This window comes from Triturus cristatus, chromosome 8 (genome assembly GCF_964204655.1).
Source record: "Triturus cristatus chromosome 8, aTriCri1.1, whole genome shotgun sequence".
Taxonomy (NCBI): domain Eukaryota; kingdom Metazoa; phylum Chordata; class Amphibia; order Caudata; family Salamandridae; genus Triturus; species Triturus cristatus.
This window is the reverse complement of record NC_140591.1, coordinates 1,075,678,349-1,075,693,064: the sequence shown is the minus strand read 5'-3', so window position 1 is coordinate 1,075,693,064 and position 14,716 is coordinate 1,075,678,349. Positions and strand designations below refer to the sequence as shown.

At 44.8% G+C, this 14,716-nt stretch overlaps 1 pseudogene; it reads right to left on the bottom strand.

Annotated features, from left to right (window-relative positions):
* Positions 1-13,872: 13,872 nt before the first annotated feature.
* On the bottom strand, positions 13,873-14,462 carry LOC146805403 (large ribosomal subunit protein eL19 pseudogene; annotated as a pseudogene).
* Between the last annotated feature and the right edge of the window lie 254 nt (positions 14,463-14,716).

The window sequence follows — 14,716 nt, the reverse complement described above, 5'->3', positions numbered from 1 at the left end:
CTAGCACACTGATCTCTCTGCTCCCTTACCCATCTGCTGACAAACTGTGCCCTTGCTCCATGTCTTGTGAGCCCTCACTGCTGTCTCTGCTCCCTTTCTCTTCCGCTCACACATAGCTACTCTGCCCCTTGCCGCATCAACATTTAGGCCCACAGTATGAGTGAGAACTTAATTCTGATGAGGCCGGTAACAGTAGTTACCAGGCCCATTGGAGTTATGAGGAATTGTGAAAATTGGAGTACTGATTGAAACCTAGTGTCAATTTGAAGGAGCGCCTCTGGTATCATTTCTGAGGTGGGCAAAACAATTTGCCAACTGAAAAAAGTGAGTGAATGCCACCCGTTTTCCTTTCCAATTGCAGAGAGAAAGCATGCTATGAAAGTTCCCAAATTTAACAGTGGCGGCTCCTCCGCTAAGACAAAAGAGCTTTGCCTCACTGCTCTTGGAGCAGCACAAAAGCAAAAATAAAATGATAATAACAGAAGTTATTTCTGTTATCATTTTATTTTTAGTATCAGCCAGTTTGGGCGTGGCGGGGCTGAGTTCTGTGACGTCCGGGAGGAGGAGTGGTTGCTACATTCCAAAGAGGGCAAGACTGCTCGGCCGGCGCTATTGGTCCGACCAAACCGTCATGCACACTTCCCCAACAGGCTGCATTACAGAGCCTGGTGGGGCACATGCCCAGCCTCCCATTCCCCGTCTGAGTGCCGAGCCACAGTTCTCAGACCAATCACAATGCTGCATGCAGCGTCGTTATTGGCTTAGGGGAGGGAGCCTGTGTGCTTCCTGGTTCCGGCCACAGAGAGACAACGAGGGATGACGGAGGAGAGACGACTGAGAGGGCTCGAGATGCTGCAAGGTGGTAAGGTTTTTTTTTTATTTTGTACCAAACCCTTCCTCCCCTTCACTATAGTTCCTTGCCAGCCACTAATGAAATTCTCTCTGCAGGAGATCCAGAGATATTGGTGGGTGTCAGGTGTTTTATGACGTGCATGAATGTTTTGTTGTTCTCCCTTGTAGCCAAATATGGTCCAGTCAGAACCACGTGAAAGGAACAACTGCAAAAACTGCATACGAAAAAGGCAGTTCACCGTTTGTTGGCAGTTTGTTTTCTGTCTCCCTGTTTCTTTTCTGGAAAACAGAACTGGATAATGGAAATTTCACTAATTTGCACTACCATCAGCTTCCACTTATCATAGAATGAAAAACAAATTGACTAGGCCTAGCCATCTGTACCTACTTTGTGTTGAGTTAGAAAAGATTGCACTACTGCTGCCACCCTAATACATTTCTTGACTGTTATTGAAGCCTTCACTATGCTAAATTAAATCAATGGCATAATTAATGTTGCGTTTTATGCATGATGTGAATGCAATGATTCAGTTCCACAAAATAAGGGAACAAGGTTTAAAACAGGTTTTACATGGAAAGCAAGCAGTATTCTTTTTTAGATTTCGCCTGCACAGTGCTTGAGCTGTGCTTGTGAAATCTGTTTCATCTGCCAGTACTGCCTTTGCAAATCCATGAACCTATATTACTACAGAACTTCCCACGCTATATCCTTTTCAAAGGCCATATCCGGATTCTATCTAATGTACTCCGTACAGACTCTGGAAAATGTGTAATGTCTGATCTATAGAATCTCAGATTATAAGGAGAACCTGAGAAGCAGCTTTACTCTGATATTACCTCTGAGGTTACCTGATGTTACCTGATTTTACTTGATATTACCTCTGAGGTTACCTGGTGTTTCCTGAGGGTGCCTGATATTACTTGATATTACCTCTGATGTTTCCTTATATTACCTTACTTCACTGCTCCTCATTTCATTTCATACCTTAACACTCACCTTAACACACACCATATCATATCAGAACATTTATCATAATGCTTATTACACAAAATAACACAACACAGCACGTATCCTACCGTATAATGTCACTTCACACCATTTCACACCACAACGCATCACTTCACATCACATCATGCCGTTTCTCCACTCCTTCTTGTTTCTGAATACTACTACATCACATCACATCATATCATACCACATCATATCATATCGCATCACGATACCATATAACTCCAGCACCACATCAAATCTACTTAACAAATCGACATAAGTTGTAATTCCCTAGGCTCCTCACCTATACTTTTCATAGATGCTGTACCTGCGATTCCTCTTATGTGAGGTGTTACTGCAGCTATTTTTAAAGTTTTTGGGCCTATGGCCCACCTCTGTGTCATCCTTAATAAGCCTATTTGGCTTGCGTTCATTATCCGTTTGCAAGTTTACATGTTACTGTTATTCGCTTGCACCTTGTTGTTGCCAGTCATGGCGGCCTTCGCCTGCTGTCATCTCTCTCTCTTTTAAGGCTTTGGATGGGTGGCTGGGGTGGATGGGGTGGGGGGGTTAGAGGGTTAAGGCGGTTAGGAGTCTGGGTCTACATTTTGTCTCTTGTTTTTTCTCACTTTTATGTCCTGCTTTTTTTATTCTATTCTCTTCCCACTGTAGGTATACCGCCACCGCAGGTGCTTACTCACATCCCAAGGTAACTCCTGAAAAGTATTGTTTCCCTCACTCAGTATCATCCACTCTTATCAACACTGGGTTCAGGGCCTTTATACCTCCCTCACAATTCTTCCATAATGCTTCCCAATGGTTCTCTCCCATTTCAAAACTCTGGCTAGCCTCACACTCATTTAGCCATATTTGCCCGCCAATACATGAACAATTCCCCTTTTGATGATAATTTTAAAATTGTATCTCTAAATGTGAAGGGCCCTAACCACCCGATCAAACGAACAAAAATAGAAAATTACCTTTTTAAAATGAAACCAGATGTTATCCTGTTACAGGAAACTAAGATGTCTCAAGATGGGCTAAGGAACTTTGGCATGAGCAGGATCACTGACATTATTAGCCCGCCCAGTGGCTGATGAGAGCGGATGGGTCCTATCTAAATTCCCTAAATACACAGGACACTTTCATGTCTTCAATATATATGGCCTGAATACAGACGACCCAGAATTGTGGGATTCATTATCTCTACCCCTAAGTAAAATTCCCAACAATGACCTCATTATCTTGGGGGGCGGCTTTAACCTCCCCATGGATGTAATGCTAGATAGACAATCCAGGTCCATTTTTAACCCCTCTAAGGCACACAAATCGCTACACAAACTATGCCCAAGCTTACACGACTCCTGGAGGCTCCCGAACCCAGACACTAGAGACTATACCTTCTTTTCCTGCCCCCATAAATCCTACTCCAGAATTGACTACCTAATGATATCCAAACCTCATATACATCTAATCGACCAAAAAGATATACTAATGGGGTTAGTCTCGGACCACTCAGCTATAACTCTGTCCCTCACTGGTACCAATGCTAATACCCTGAGTAAGATCTGGAGATTCAATCATGACTCGATCAGAAACACTGCCTCAAAAGAGAAGATCGAGAAAACCATCTTAAACTACCTGGAAGACAATATCTGCTCTGACACCATCCCCCCACCCACTGGGAAACCCTGAAAGCCACGGTAAGGGGCACCCTTATTAATATACAAACTAAGATCAGCAAAGAACATAACAAGGAGCTCCTAACCCTGGAACAAGGCACTAAATCTCTGAAGGCTGCCCACAGATCTGACATGGGTCTGCAAACCCTTTCTAAACTCACCAACAAAAAGTATGAGTTCAACAAAATCCTGAGTGAGAGAGTGGGCATATGGGACAACAAATACAAAAGCTTAAATCTGTGCAATGCAAACAGAGCTGGGAAAATTCTGGCCTCTTACGTAAAACATAAACAAAACCACAAGGGAATTGGTTCCCTCACGGATACATCTAACATCACACACACCAGACCCCAGAAAATATTAGAAAAACGAAAAGATTTTTACCAGTCCCTTTACACAGACAACTCTGAGATAGATTCTTCTGCCTGTGCAGATTATCTTAGAGACATCACACTCCCGCCCATCACGGATAAAAAAAAAAGCTAGCCTAAGCTCTCCTTTTTCTCTGGAAGAGATAGACTTAGCAATTCACTCGTTAAAAATTAACAAAGCCCCTGGCCCAGATAGCTATATGGCCAATGTTTTAAAGACATTTACCCATGTACTTAAACCAACTCTCTTGTCTCTTTTTCAACATTTTGCCAACTCTGGAACCATATCCGGCACCACCAGTCAAGCCACTATCATTGTAATCCCCAAAGAAGGGAAAGACCCAACTCAAGTAAAAAATTACAGACCAATATCCCTAATTAATTTGGATGCAAAGATTTACGCTAAGATTCTCTATAAGAGACCGGATCCTCTTATTCCTCGACTAGATGGGAATTCACAAGTGGGCTTCATGAAACATAGATTTTCCAATTATAACACCCGGCTCCTCACCCATATTATTGAAAAGACTAAATTGTCCCCCTCTGAAACAGTAGCGATTACCCTAGATGCTGAAAAAGCATTCAATAGGGGCGCATGGACATTTCTCTGTGAAGCTCTCAAGAAATTTAATGTAGGGGATACCTTCACAAAATGATCATGGTCCAATACAGGGGTCTGTCTGCTAAGGTCAGGTTTGGTGGTTTACTTTCCTCTGCAATTAAGCTACAAAGAGGCACAAGGCAAGGCTGCCTCCTCTCCCCTTCATTATTCATCCTAAGTCTTCAACCCTTACTACACAAGATCAGATCCAATCCCCACATTCATGGTATCACCTTCAATAATCTCATGGTAAAAGTCACGGCATATGCGAACGATATCTTAATAATGTCAGAAAGGGCTACCCAATCTATCCCTGCCCTACTCCAAACCATTGATGAATACACCCAAGTCTCTAACTATAAACTTAACAAAGACAAATCTGAAAGCCTGGCTCTAAATAGTCTCTGTTCCAGGGCTCTGTGACACCACCATGGGTCTTACCTGGCAGCCTAGATTTGCAAAATATTTGGGGTTGGAGTTCAACTCTGACTTATTGGAATCCCTAAAACATAATGAGGCACATAATTTAAGAAAGATAGATTCCCTTCTCGAGGGCTGGAACCCTAAATTCCTGAGGTGGTGGGGCCGAGTTGAGACCATTAAAATGATGATCACCCCCATAGTCAATTACCTTTCAAATATGCTTCCGTTTAGCTGTCAGAGGAATTTCATCAAAAGATTAACAAATTACTAAATACATTTCTTTGGCAAAACAAAAGACCAAGAATCTCGATAAAAAAACTATGCATTCCAGTTCACCTCGGCACTATTAATCTAGCGGACTTCAAGAACTACCAAACCGCCTTCCTGGCCAGACAGGGCTTTTTTTGGTTCACTCAATCTCCAGACTATACCCCCACGTGGTTAGTGGTAGAAAGGGAGCTTCTAGGAGAATTACACTCGATCTCTCTCCTATCCTGTAACCCCAAACCCCCGTCCTCGGGTAAATATATTTTACAAAACACCAAAAGGGCCCTCTTGAAAATTGATATAAGCCTAGAAATCCCAATTTCTAACTCGAATATGACCTCCCTTTGAAACAACTCTAAAATTAGAATCCAAAGCTCTCCAGCCTGCTCGTCTCACTGGGCCTCTAAGGGCATTCACTTCCTAAAAGACCAAGGGCCCTCCCAAAATCCGCTATCCTTTAGAGACTTGCAAAAGCACTTCAACCTGCAAAATGTAGACTTTTACGATTTTTGGAAGTTTAAGGTCGCACTTTCTAAACTAAAGTTTTCAAAAAATGACCCTTCCCTCATCAGGATCATCCTATCCTTTAATAAATCCGGCCACCGGTCCTCCAAGCTCTACCATCTTATACAACCAAAGTCCTTCAACACATCCTCTAGACTCCAAGCTATATGGGACCCCAACGGAATGATTTTGTGACAATCTTGGAATCAGATCCGGAGGTCAGTAGTCTCGTATAAAATTTCCCCCTCCCTTGCACAGACACAATTCTGGTTACTATACACAGGGCCTTCTGGACCCCAGCACACTTCCGCAAACTCTCCCTAAGAGAGTCTCCAAGTTGCTGGAACTGTAATGACCCTGTGGGGGATCTCTCTCACCTTCTCTTTTACTGCAGAGCGGTCGCTCCATTTTGGGATTCAGTGTTTAACTTTATTCTCTCTATCTGCAGAGTCCCTCTGGAACATTCGTTTTTAACACTACTCAAGGGATTTTTAGACCCGTACACCAGATCCCTCAATGACAGTCTAATAATTGATATCCTACTTCCTGCTGCCTGCAAATCTATTTTAACTAACTGGAAAAACACAGCCGCCACCTCCTACCACCCCTTGATAAACTGGATCTCCTTTCTGAGAGGGGCAGATAACATCTCATTACAAAACTCCCCTTGGATTACACGCAATACATCTATCTGGTACTCTTTTGATAACTATTTTGCCACTTCCAAACCACCGTGATTCTCTGTTCTCCACCCCCAATACCCCTATACATCTGTCCTCTCTCACATGGCTACAAATATGGGTACAAATAAGAGTGATATTCAGAACTGATATCACCTCCTTCCAAAACCCTGAACTGAACTCTTGGGTCGAGTGGAGCTTATGACTTGGAATGCACCTGCACTTATATTCATTAGAACCTCCTTGGATTTTACACGCTGAAACATGTGTTTTGTAGCTATACCTACTAGTGCCCCTTCTTTCCTCTTTCATCTTGCTTCTTTTACTTTTCTTCTATTGCTTAATTTTATGCCATATCACACATCCTATGGGTTTATCTAATCTCCATATGTGGTTTTGCTCTCACTTAACATCTGCTACCTGGATTTTGCTCTGTGATCTAGACCCTCATGTCATGATCAACGCTCCAGGACTCTACGCACCAGAACTGTATACCTTAAATTGGACCCTTGTATCCTCTGATTGTTCTTTTTTTTCCCTCTGTTCATTTGTTTATGAAAAATGTGCTGAATAAAATTCGCCTGAAAAAAAGGGGGCTTACATCCTGCCCCCTTGGTTTATTATTGGTTCCTGTGTTTGCTACTTAATTTTCCACTGGTTAGATTGGCTGTAGCATACATTTCTTGTTATTCCTCTTGTGTTTGCTCTTATCAGTGTCCCATGGCCAAAGTATTGTTTCCATTTGCTCTGGTGGAACTTCTTTAATCTGTCAGCACCCCTGCTGTCATTCCAAAATCTACATCCTTGCTTTGATACAACAGTGCTCCAGAGTGTTGTGGGCTCAGTGCGCTGGTCTCAGTGGAGACCTTGTGATTCAAGTTCTGCGTGCTTTGTGGAAATCGATCGCAACAGCACTAGACAGTCCCCCTTAGGCAGCGCGCACACAAAGTCCCACAAATGGAAACATGCACCTCCTCTAGTGCTTCCTTTTGTTGCAGTGGCTGGTGCTTGTTGTAAATCTATGTGTTCAAATGCCTGGTTGATGTAATCTGTTTCACTGCATGCTTAGGTTGTCTTGCACTCATCCATGTGGAAACTCCAGGACAGTACACACAGAGTGTAAAGCCGGGAAGCTACCCATCCTTCCTCTTCCCACCTGTGCCTGGGCAGCTCCTATTAGAAGGAGAGTTTGTGCTCGGGCAGCCCTGTGTGCTTTGATTCACCCGGCCAGCCTTTAAAGGCGGTGAGAGTGCTCTGCAGAATAATGCGCCTACTGTAGAGGCATGCACAGTCAGTAGGTCATGGCGTCAGTTGTTTCAGATGTCGCATTTCACCATTTCAGAGTTGATTAAATAAGTACCACTGAGCAGGAACGTGTTCTCAGTATATTTGCCTACTGCTGATGCAGGTAAATGGGTGACACAGAGGATGGAGGTGGATGGAGATGTACTGCCAACACCTTGAACTTCAGTCACAGTCCTAGCACTGCTGACACAATGTGTGATCTCCTATAGGATAAAACTGCAGTAACCTTATTATATTTTGTAAGCATAATTTACAAATGGGAATAGATACTCAGTTCATGTTTGGTGTTTCTGAAATCCTAATTTAAAATCCTAACTTATGGCAAAGTAAAATTTTAAATCACAGTTTTGAAAATTGCACTTCTAGAAATGTGGCATTTTTCTGCTTTAGCCATGTAGTGCCTGTAGCCTGTGTGTGGGTCACATGACTGGATGTATCTAACATGTTAGCTTTGTGTATTCCTCCTAGACAGTCCCACACAATAGGGGACTTAGGTGTGCCTGGATGAGCGATCACTGGCAGGATAGGAGGGAGGAGATGGGCACAGATTCATTTACATTTGAAAAAGCTGTGTCCTGCCTCCACACAAAGGGCAGCATACCCACCTGTAGTTAGCCTGAAGCCAGGGCAGGGGAGGCAGGATGACTGAGGACTTCAAAGGGAAACCTCTAGAAGCATCTACCCCACTTTAAAGGCACAACCGCACATACATACTGGACCTCAGACACAACCCCTAGAGTTCACTTCTGTACCTGTGGATATTTTGCCAGGAAGAAGGGCTGCTTTACTGATGAAGGACTGCCACTCTGCTGTACTGCACTCTGCTAGACCACTGCCTTGCTGTGTTGCTGCTTTACTGTGGTCACCTGCTGCTCTGCTGCCTTGGTGAGAAGGACAGGACCTACTTCTCTGAATCCAGAACTTCAGAGTGACTCCAAGGGCTCGTTGTCTGACCTCCCGACTTGAGCCTTGAGGAAAGAAGGCACCAACAACCTTGAAACTGTACCTGGACTCTGCCCCATTCCTGAGTCAACCCCGTCAAGTGATGCCACCTCAGTCCTGGACCCTTGGAAGTGAGCCTGAGGTCTGTCAGCCTTTATGGACCCAACAGAACCAACTGATCTCCTGTTGCATCACGCAACTCGGAGCAGAACCAACACATTGCCACTGCTGCATGGATTGGAACCACCACAAAGACCCGCATCGCATTGCAGCCCATCGCTGCATCAGAACTGCCACTCCGCACTGCATCCGAGGTGCAGGCCCTCGCATCTCTCATCAACAGCAGCCTTTTTTCTATGTTGCAGAGTTTTATATAGCGCAAACTTGACCCGAATCGGGTATCAGAGCGCTTTACGTAGCACCAGTTACGTTACATGAAGACAAACATTCATTTTGGTTAGGCACGGGGAGATTAAGTGATTTGCCCAGAATCACAGGATGTTCAGCGTCATTGACAAGACTTGAACCCAGTACCCCAGATTTGAGGTCGACCGCCATAGTCGTTAGGCCAACTCCTCTTATTCTCTCAGCCTTGACGATGACGACAGACTCCGCATGCCAGACTCGCAGCTGCTCAGAATTTAGCGGTACAAAAGGGGGTGGTGATGGACGGAGCATCAGAACCAATCAAACACTCACACCCAGTCAACAGATCTGGGTTTGTTCCATCACCGTTCTTTAGCCCACTCTGCCACCCCAGTTCAGACATGGCCATATGCAAATCAGCCTGACCCTGTGCCTCATGGGAACAGTCCAGCCCGAACTGTCAAGCCATGTCTTCCCTGGACCGGAAACAAGCTTCCTAGGACCGGTTTCTGGCATTTCAGCCGTCTTCAGCCAGGCTTGCTTGAATCCAGTGGCAAAGTGAGCAAGGGACTCACGTCTGAGCATACCCTGCCAACTCATGGCGAACAAAGCGGTACAAAAGGGGGTGGTGATGGACGGAGCATCAGAACCAATCAAACACTCACACCCAGTCAACAGATCTGGGTTTGTTCCATCACCGTTCTTTAGCCCACTCTGCCACCCCAGTTCAGACATGGCCATATGCAAATCAGCCTGACCTTGTGCCTCATGGGAACAGTCCAGCCCGAACTGCCAAGCCATGTCTTCCCTGGACCGGAAACAAGCTTCCTAGGACCGGTTTCTGGCATTTCAGCCGTCTTCAGCCAGGCTTGCTTGAATCCAGTGGCAAAGTGAGCAAGGGACTCACGTCTGAGCATACCCTGCCAACTCATGGCGAACAAAGCGGTACAAAAGGGGGTGGTGATGGACGGAGCATCAGAACCAATCAAACACTCACACCCAGTCAACAGATCTGGGTTTGTTCCATCACCGTTCTTTAGCCCACTCTGCCACCCCAGTTCAGACATGGCCATATGCAAATCAGCCTGACCTTGTGCCTCATGGGAACAGTCCAGCCCGAACTGCCAAGCCATGTCTTCCCTGGACCGGAAACAAGCTTCCTAGGACCGGTTTCTGGCATTTCAGCCGTCTTCAGCCAGGCTTGCTTGAATCCAGTGGCAAAGTGAGCAAGGGACTCACGTCTGAGCATACCCTGCCAACTTATGGCGAACAAAGCGGTACAAAAGGGGGTGGTGATGGACGGAGCATCAGAACCAATCAAACACTCACACCCAGTCAACAGATCTGGGTTTGTTCCATCACCGTTCTTTAGCCCACTCTGCCACCCCAGTTCAGACATGGCCATATGCAAATCAGCCTGACCCTGTGCCTCATGGGAACAGTCCAGCCCGAACTGCCAAGCCATGTCTTCCCTGGACCGGAAACAAGCTTCCTAGGACCGGTTTCTGGCATTTCAGCCGTCTTCAGCCAGGCTTGCTTGAATCCAGTGGCAAAGTGAGCAAGGGACTCACGTCTGAGCATACCCTGCCAACTTCTGGCGAACAAAGCGGTACAAAAGGGGGTGGTGATGGACGGAGCATCAGAAGTTGGCAGGGTATGCTCAGACGTGAGTCCCTTGCTCACTTTGCCACTGGATTCAAGCAAGCCTGGCTGAAGACAGCTGAAATGCCAGAAATCGGTCCTAGGAAGCTTGTTTCCGGTCCAGGGAAGGCATGGCTTGGCAGTTTGTGCTGGACTGTTCCCATGAGGCACAGGGTCAGACTGATTTGCATATGGCCATGTCTGAACTGGGGTGGCAGAGTGGGCTGAAGAACGGTGATGGATCAAACCCAGATCTGTTGACTGGGTGTGAGTGTTTGATTGGTTCTGATGCTCCGTCCATCACCACCCCCTTTTGTACCGCTTTGTTCGCCATAAGTTGGCAGGGTATGCTCAGACGTGAGTCCCTTGCTCACTTTGCCACTGGATTCAAGCAAGCCTGGCTGAAGACAGCTGAAATGCCAGAAATCGGTCCTAGGAAGCTTGTTTCCGGTCCAGGGAAGGCATGGCTTGGCAGTTCGTGCTGGACTGTTCCCATGAGGCACAGGGTCAGACTGATTTGCATATGGCCATGTCTGAACTGGGGTGGCAGAGTGGGCTAAAGAACGGTGATGGATCAAACCCAGATCTGTTGACTGGGTGTGAGTGTTTGATTGGTTCTGATGCTCCGTCCATCACCACCCCCTTTTGTACCGCTTTGTTTGCCATAAGTTGGCAGGGTATGCTCAGACGTGAGTCCCTTGCTCACTTTGCCACTGGATTCAAGCAAGCCTGGCTGAAGACAGCTGAAATGCCAGAAATCGGTACTAGGAAGCTTGTTTCCGGTCCAGGGAAGGCATGACTTGGCAGTTCGTGCTGGACTGTTCCCATGAGGCACAGGGTCAGACTGATTTGCATATGGCCATGTCTGAACTGGGGTGGCAGAGTGGGCTAAAGAACGGTGATGGATCAAACCCAGATCTGTTGACTGGGTGTGAGTGTTTGATTGGTTCTGATGCTCCGTCCATCACCACCCCCTTTTGTACCGCTTTGTTCGCCATAAGTTGGCAGGGTATGCTCAGACGTGAGTCCCTTGCTCACTTTGCCACTGGATTCAAGCAAGCCTGGCTGAAGACAGCTGAAATGCCAGAAATCGGTCCTAGGAAGCTTGTTTCCGGTCCAGGGAAGGCATGGCTTGGCAGTTCGTGCTGGACTGTTCCCATGAGGCACAGGGTCAGTCTGATTTGCATATGGCCATGTCTGAACTGGGGTGGCAGAGTGGGCTAAAGAACGGTGATGGATCAAACCCAGATCTGTTGACTGGGTGTGAGTGTTTGATTGGTTCTGATGCTCCGTCCATCACCACCCCCTTTTGTACCGCTCAGAATTTACGCGGCACTCCGACTGCGTGACGCATCAATGACTCCGAACTTTGCATTGCAAGCCCTCATTGATGGGACCTTCCACAACGATCCAACAGGACCTTTTACCGCAGCAGAAACACATCTTTGACCCGGATCCTTGTAGTGCGCTCCAAACCAGGAATGAAGGTACTTTATTCAGCGGCCCTAACTGGCTCCCTGTAGCTGGCCCGCACTTCATCTCGGTTGGCCTGAACTTGTGACTTTGTCCCATTTCAGCGCTACCAGATATCCACCGTTGGCGCTACATGCCTTTTGGCACTATTTTCACAAAAATCTTCAAAACTGAATATGTCCGGTTCGACTTATTGGGGTTTTGTCATGTTTTTGTTTTATTAAATAAAAATATTCTATTTTTCTAACTCTGTTGTGAGCTCCTTTTGTGGTGTGTTTTCACTGTGTTGCTGTTTGAAGTGTTGCACAAATACTTTTATACATTGGCACTGAGTTAAGCCTGACTGGTCTGTGCCAAGCTACCAAAGGTTTGAGCACCGATTAATTTAGGGTGTGCTTGTGACTTCAACCTAAGAATTGTGGTTGCTTCTTGAAAAGGGTTTCACCCCCTCAACCAGTAATCCAATTTCCTACAACAATCCAGATCATATCAATTAGACAGTGTTCAAATTATAGTAAAAAAAAGAAAGGGAGAACAAAAAACACACATATACAGTATCAGCTATGGTTGACTGAAAAGTAGAGCATCTCAATTACAAACGACTAGGTAAGCAGAAGGCTCCTGGATTGCTGTACACTGCTTTTCTGTTAAACATAAAGACAATGCATGTATGCATCCAGTTATCAAGCCACAAGTCCAAGGCTAATAGGTTGCTTAGGCTCTGTTGAAGATGGCAAGTGTTCACTTCGTCTGAGACTCTAATAGAAGAACGGATCTGAAAGGTAACTATCTTCTGATAACTATCTGGCACTAGTGTACGAGATTTTTATGGGTTTATAATTTTTTGTGCATATTAAGAAAGAGAAGAGTGAAATTTCATGATTGATTTTACACTGATTTTCTATACTGATGTAATGCAAATTATTTTAAACAAATATTCTAACTTATGTAGAAGTGTGTTTTTACGGTTTATGTTAAATAGACCACAATTTAGGGCAAACGCCATCTTGTCCAAGAAGGAAGTCATCTCTGTCACTCATCTTGTTCTTTTACCCCATCACACCTTCTTTCCCCACAAATCTGCAGCAGTCAGTCAGGCTGAAATGTAATGGTTTATTTCCACTGTTATTACATTCTACTCTTGATGAACTGTCCCTGTTCCACTAAGATTCACAAGGGTTTTCTGTTGCTCGTCTGTGCTCTATTCATTCATAAAACATGTTATTGTTAATGTATCTAGTTTTGTTCCAGCATCTCCAGGCTACATTAGCATAGAGGTTGTGGATTATTTATTCATGTAATGGGTTAGTAATTGACTGCTTAGGCAATGTGCCGTTTATTTTTCATGTGCTCTGATTTGCTGATGAAGTGATACTTCTGCTCACACCATAGAGTGTTTTTTTTTTATAATTTCATGACTGAAAATAATATATAAAAGTCCTCGAGGTGAGCCAGTGGACTTTCCTAGTTTTCTGGGGATGCTGTCTAATTCTTCCTGGATTTTGCTGCCCGTTTGGGACTTAGGATAGTTTCTTATTTTAACATAATCTGTATAACTTTGTGTATGAGTACCTTCATTGCATTGACTGTACCACTTATTGATGAATTCTGTAATAAAACACTATAACTTTTCATTGATCTAGAGCTCATTTATTGAATAGGTCCACTTAATCAATCTTATTATCAAATAACTTCTATTTCTGATCTATTTTTTAGTATTGAATGTTTTATTGACACTGATAGAAGATCACTATTTACACACTGGTATGACTGACTACTTCTTGGTCTCTTCCTCCTTTGAGCATGTCTTTATGATCTCTTTCTTCTTGGCTTGTAAGAGTTCTTTGTTTCTCTTGCAAGCCTCCTTGGTGTTCGAACTGCGAGCTTTAGTCCGGTCAGCCAAGAGCTTCTTGCAGTCTTTTTCTGCCTTCAGCTTGTGAATGTACTCTATTAGGATGTGCTTCTTTTTTAACACATTACCCTTGACTTCCATATAAAGACTGTGGCACATATGCTGGTCAATCTTCTTGGAGTCACGGTATCTGCGGAGAAGACGGCACAGGATTCTCATTCTCCTCATCCATGAGAGCTTCTCTGGCATATGCGCATTGGCAGTTCTCTTTCTCTTACCAATGCCCATGTCCCTGCTCTTTCTGCGAGCAATCATGTTCTTCTTGCAGCAGGCATGGGAGTGAACTATTTCAGGTTTGCAGATAATCAGACTATCTCTAACTTGCTTTCTGGTATGCTGACAAGAGTTTGCGTTGGTGTTCCCAGTTGTTTCATTACGATCGAGCCATACTTTTTCATGCCGCAGTGCAAGACATTGGAGGCAAGCCTCTTTCGAAGCCGAAACATACTCATGACAGCAGTTCGGACAAAGAACAGAAAGGCATATTTCTGATTTTTGACGTTCTGGCGGGTGCTTTAATAAGGGGACACATTGCCTCATGAAAATGAGGTTTAACACTGTCTTCAACCCAGTGAAATGCAGGAAATCCGATTGATGTAAATTTAGAGGTGTCTCCATTTTGGGGTATCCATTTGCTCCTACACTAGCATCAACTACAAAACATTATAACAATGTCCTCAAAACAGAAACTCCTGTAAGAAAAGAA